At 46.6% G+C, this 6,299-nt stretch overlaps 1 pseudogene; it reads right to left on the reverse strand.

The window, feature by feature from the left end:
• Positions 1-530: 530 nt before the first annotated feature.
• LOC123824109 lies at positions 531-1,241 on the reverse strand (annotated as a pseudogene).
• Positions 1,242-6,299: the final 5,058 nt, after the last annotated feature.

The raw sequence follows: 6,299 nt of genomic DNA on the forward strand, positions 1-6,299 counted from the left end.
GCCAGGCTTCCAGTCCTCTTCCTGGGCCCTCTCGATGGGCATCGTGGGCTTCCTCACAGCATGGGGGCCACGTTCTGAGGGCAGGTACCCCAGAGAGCAAGGCAGCACTGTCCAGGTCTAACTTCAGAAGTCAGGCCACCCACTACTCATCAAAGCAGTCACAGAGTCCATGGAATTTCAAGGTGGGGACACAGCCCATAAGTCCACAGAAGGAGTAGCAGCACAGACTACAAGAAGCAGATCTGGGAGAGAAGATATTTCTGTAGCCAAGTTTGGAAAATGCAATCTACAACAAGGACAAATCACAGTAAGTTAAGAAGAAAAAGTAAAATTTGCATTACTCCCAGAAGCTATGCCATATATTTGAAAGCACACTTTGAGTCTAATTAAAAATACCTGTAGATACATTTTTTCAAATTCTTCCTCTGTAGCTTCAAGGTATACCATATTTCTCTTCTAGCGATTTCAAATTGTTCTTCATTCCTTGCTTTCTTTTGTACTATATGTACAGTTTTTCCTTTGCTCATTGATCAGCACAAATTTTCTCCAAGGCGTCTTCCAGACGTTTCTACTTTCCCAAGTACTGTGTCCTTGTACATGGGATCCAAAAACTTTCCTCTGTTCTCCTCCACCATTACGTCAATCACCTTCACCAGCTCCTGTACTTGAGCTTCCTTCTCAGTCTCATCTGCTGTGCTGTTGTTGAAGGCACAGCAGCGTAGCCCACACTCCTTGATGATGATGTTTAAGTGCTTGTCTGTCCTTGCTATAAAATAACTCAGCATCTGACCATCCAAATAATCTTACAAGTGAACAAGATGATCATGTGCTTCATGACGTTCTCCCCAAAGACGGCTTTGATGAATTCAGCTGCAGCCTGTTCCTCATCTATGAAGCGACCCCCCAGTAGGACCAGGATGATGGCATGAGGCCCGGGGCTGGAATAGCAGACACTCTTAGCAATTTCCTCCCAGGTGGTCCTCAGTGTCTTGTTGGTGGAAAATAACCCTGGAGTGTACACAACAAGAAGCTTCCTCCCCTTCCAGTCCTGAGATGCTGTCTGACAGCTCTTGGTAACAGACATGGGACTACTTCTAGAATCAAATATACTTTCCCCCAGGATGCTGTTTGCTGTAGCACTTTTTCCACTTCCAGTTCTTCCCACCAGAACGATCCGAAGAGTGTTGTCCTGAAGGCCGGCCATGCTGGTTCAAGAGGCTCTGGGTGCAGGTTCCTACAAGACCCTGAAGAGGGGAAGGAGATGGGGAGGGGTCAGCTTAGGTAAGTGAGGATCATTCCCAGCCCTCCCTTCCTCCCTGAAACTTTGTACTAGTCAGTTATTCTTACTGATCCCAGTGACAACAGAGAGATAATACAGGTCAACTACTGGGGAAGAAACAACAGAGTTTCCCCACAGAAGAGCACCGGGGCCAGGCCCCTCCCAGGGGAGCGCACCTGCACCTCACAGCTTTGCTCTCTCAGTGCTCCCTGAGCTGTCCCTGATCACACACAAAAGAAGGGAAAGTTTCAGTCTTTTCTGGGAATCAAGTATAATATTGATCCAAATGGCTAAGCAAGATTTCACCAACAGATCAAGCTGCAGATGTGTCCAATTTGGAAGTAGTAATACAAAAATACTTACTAAATTATTGAACAATAAATAAAAGTATACACCATAACTAAGTGGGATTTATTTCAGAAATACTAGGATGGTCCAATATGAAAAAACTGGTCATTACAACACATCTCATTAATAGTTGAAGAAGAAGACTACCCAGATGCAGAAAAGACATTTGACCCAATTCAACACTGGCTCATGTTTAAAACATTTCATAAAAATGCAATCCATAGATATTTCCCTAAAGTAAAAATAATCATTTATAAAGGTCATCTGGACAAAGAAAAAAGAAAATATTCAGCACTACCAAGAAATAATATAAGGAGGGAAACCAGCTCTAACAGGAGTCAAACACGAAGTTTCTGTGATTACAGCCTCATGGGGATGGTGCACAAACACAGAGAACAGGGAAACAAACAGAAAATTCAGAAATACACCAAATTATTCATACTGTATCCATTTACAGTCCATTTAATTACAGTGCTACCACAGATTAAACGAGGCTGCATCTCACATCGACGGGGAGAGAGGTGGGCAACAGAACGACTCTGGGCTCACGGTGACCACACAGGAGCGAGGGAACTGCCTCCACTGCCTCATGCCACTCAGGTTCAGTTACGTTCCAGGTTTGCATGGAAAAGCGAACCCATGGACATAAGAGAAACAACATGGACAGGTTCTTTGTAACCTGGGGGTAGGGGAAATATTTCTATGATTTGACACAGAGTAAGGAAAAGGACTAGGTTTGACAACAAAAAACTCTCACAGATAATGTGAGACAAGAAACAGCACAAATTAAAGCAAAAATGTCAAACTACGGAAAAACCATTTTCCAACTTACATCAAGGGGGTGAAGTTCCCCATTACACAAAGAACATCGAAAAGCACAAAAACTAAAGTTCAACACCTTGATACAAAATGGAGTAAGAGATGGGAATTAACACTGAGAGAAAAAGTAGTTTAAATGTGCTTTGAGTACATCCCAAGACATTAATATACACTTATAATAGAGAAAAATAAATCAAAACACAAAACGTAAAATAACTAAATGAAGTATTTTAAAATTAGACCGCTATTTCCGAGGTGAGATGCTGTTTGTCCCCTCCAGGTCTGGCAGAACTGCAGACTGAGCTGAGAGTCAGCCGGAGGGGGCAGGGCAGCAGGTCCTCCCCTGCACGGCTGGGGAGGAGGGAAGCACAGTCCAACCCCACAGAGCAGAAGCCAGCAATACCTTGTAGAGTCCACGGGCATCTTCCCTCCTGTTACCAACCCCCTATTTCAGCTTTTACCCCTGAACAACACTGACCAATATTATAGCAACAACCGTGGATAAAGCTATTTATTGCATCATTAATTGTAAGAACAAAAAGCAAAACCCTATCCAATGCTCACCAGTAGATGACAGGTTGAATGAACTAAGGTGGGTTCACACCGGGAAGGACTGGCCAACTGGGAACAGGACTGAGAAGTGTCTCCCTGCACCAGAGCGGGGAGACCGCCAGGGTGTCTACCACCAGGGGAAGGAAATGATGTGGAGTTCACCTGCCATCTCTCCAGTAAGGGGGATGTGAACATCATCTATAAACTATAACAGGTACACTATTCACATATATGAAAAGGCACCAGCAGGACAATCTGAAAACTAAACTGACACAGAAGTTCCTTGTGCGGGGATGGGAGAGACAGGGTGGGGGGGACAGGGACAGGGGCTCGAAGTCGGGTGTCCTGGGTGCACGCAGATTCCATAGGTTTGATCTGGAAACCAGCAACATAGTTTACTTAATTACGCACCAAAATGTTTTAAAACATTAAAATCAAGAGAGAATGAAAAAAACAAATCTAACTAAAATTTGAGAGGTGGAGGAACCCCGAAAGGAACTGGTCTAAGAGACTTGGAAATGCAGTCATTTCATTGTCTGTCTCCAGTGAGATGTGTCTTGAGAGCCAAAAACAAAACAAAAACATCCAAACCCTGAAAACAACTTCCAACTGTTTCACAAATCCTCACTTTGGTTGTGGATGTGTTTGTACTGTGAAGCCCATTGGAAAGGCACAGGGACAGGAATGACCCTGGTGACAATGGCCCCCTCAGCACCCAGCTCTGGCTTTCAGAGGCCATTTCCCACCAAAGGTCAGGGCTCTGAGGAGAAAGCACCAATTCCAGGGTCGGGCAGGATACATGTGCGTGGGGCCCACACACCCTCGTCCACCAGAGAACCCGGGTGTGCTCACCACTCACTAGCATCTCATCACAGGGACTGGGGGCCATTGCAGCAGAATCCAGCTGGACCTGGATGGGACCGTTTGAGCATCGATAATAATTCCAGTGAATGGAAAGGCATCAAACATGTTGAAATCCATGGGGTCATAGCAATGCCTTCTTCAAAGTGGCCCTTCTATCTCTGGGGCATCTGCTAGAAAGCATCTCCCTGCTCGGCACGTGGACCCACAAAGGGGAAGAGTCAGGCGTTCATCTGTGTCTCTCACACACCTGCTCCTCATGGAGATGAGAGAGAGCTTGAGGGGAGCATTCTTTTCACAGGATTATCCCACCCAATACATGAGGAAGGGATGACAGCATTTGAGTGTCATCAATTGTGACCCTTAATGAGACTAAGGCCGCCATTAGTGTCGGCTAATGTCACAGACAGACTGACGACCAGATGTCATGTGCCTTCTGACGGCAGTTTACTGCTGCACCTGTGAAGTGTTTTTCCCAAAATCCGACCAACTAGAATCTGACCACGTTTCCCCTTAGGAGTAAATTCACACAAATGCTGCAACGAGAGGAGCGGGTGAGCTGACACCTTTGATGGAACCAATAGGACACACACTGCCCGACTCTGCTGGACAAGAGATCCCCCTTTCTTACCCAGAGAAATCTCCCAGAAAGCAACAGGGAAGGTGGAAACTGACATATTAAGTTAAACTTAAGACATGTAAAATAATTGCAGTTTATGGATCTTATTTGAATCCAAGTCAAACAATTTTTTTAAATTATGAGACAATCAGGAAAATCCAATTGCAACTGGTATCTTTTTATTCTATTTGCTTTTTGAAGTCTGAGGATGGCAGTATTTTTCAATGTTTTCACATATTTACTGAAAAGCTGAAACAATGTCCTATATTCCCCTCAAAACCTGTGCGGCGGGGAGGGAGTGAAGAGTCTGTGGGTGAAATCAGATCGGCATCACCTGGTAGTTGGTGAAGTTCCTGGTATTATTGTCTTTACCTTCGAGTAACCTAAAATATTTCCACGGTAAAAAATTTTCGCTGGGTGTAGCATAACTACTCCTGAATACTATACACCCAGCACCCCGATATATTATTTTACATTATTTCATTTTCTCCCCAAAACTGGCCTGCAAGGAAGCTCATTTGCATATTCTACCCTTTTTTTCATCCTTACCCTAGGATACATTTACTGATTTTAGATAGAAAAGAAGAGAATTCGAGAGAGGGAGACAAGGATATAAATGGAAAACATGGATGGGTTGCCTCTTTTTACACCCCAACCAGAGATGCGCCCTGACTGGGTATCGAACCCACGGACTTTGTGTGTGGGGGACAACACAGCAAACAGCTGAGCCACCCAGCCAGGGCTTCATTCTAACTTACACAATAAAGACACGATGTGGCTCAACTATGCTGAGACTCCCTCCCAAGGTCACGGTGCTCACAGGTCCTGGGCAGAGCAGGTATCTGGTTGGAAGTCTGTGTGATGTCGGCCTTCCCCCAACCATGGACTACAGTGGCCTCTGCCCCAGCTCCTTCTCAGACCCCAGACTCTAAATCCCCACCCATCAGGTCCAGACAGGCAGGGGAGGGGCACTCCTTCTCTCCCAGAACCCAGAACTGTGGGGATACCAGAGAGTGGGAACAGGGGTTTCTCTGAGTTGCTCCCGCACAAGAGCCCTGAGCCCCCAGCCCCCTCTCCCCACAACCCAGCCCCGCACCCCCTCACTGCCCATGTCACATGTTGGGGCCCCAGCTTCCCTCTGCTCAGTGACCGACCCTGCGTCCTAGATTCCTCTGCATCAGGGACCTGGCCCACCCTTCGAGGGTCCCCACATGGCCTGAAATCCTTATCTTGGCAGTGGACAGAAGGGTTTGGACGGCTTCATCTCTACATGGCCACCAGCCCTGAACACCTGCCCTGGGGACACGAATTTCCCATGCAGGGAGGAGGAAGGCTCAGCAGCAGCATCTGCACAGTCCCTGATCCCTCCTCGGACCACAGCCACCCCCTGCACGTCCCCTGGCCCCACTGCCCTCCCAGCAGGGCTCACCTTCTGTTCAACTGGCTGACCAGTTCCCAGGTTGTCCTCAGTGAAGCTCTCTCATCTGCTCCCTTTGCTTTAAATATGGGGACACAGTATTCACCCTTCCCACCTCCAACCATTTAGCCAGGAAGCTGAGATTGGGTGGAGCCAGTGGAGGAACTGTTTGCCTTTAAAGCAACCAAAAATGTCCCATTAGTTAGTGGGGTTTTCAATTTTCCAAAGTTCGAACCTTGGACTCCATGTGACTGCTGCCCCCTGAAATTTCCAAAGCTACGTTCAATATTTTGGGTGACAGTGGTGGATCCCAAAGGCCCTTATCAAATGACCCAAGTCTTACACAGAAAGATGGGCACACCATCCGAGCATCTTCACTGTGCAATGGGCAACGGCAGGGTGAT

Source organism: Phyllostomus hastatus, unplaced genomic scaffold, assembly GCF_019186645.2.
Source record: "Phyllostomus hastatus isolate PE091 unplaced genomic scaffold, TTU_PhHast_1.1 phas_contig_545, whole genome shotgun sequence".
Classification (NCBI taxonomy): domain Eukaryota; kingdom Metazoa; phylum Chordata; class Mammalia; order Chiroptera; family Phyllostomidae; genus Phyllostomus; species Phyllostomus hastatus.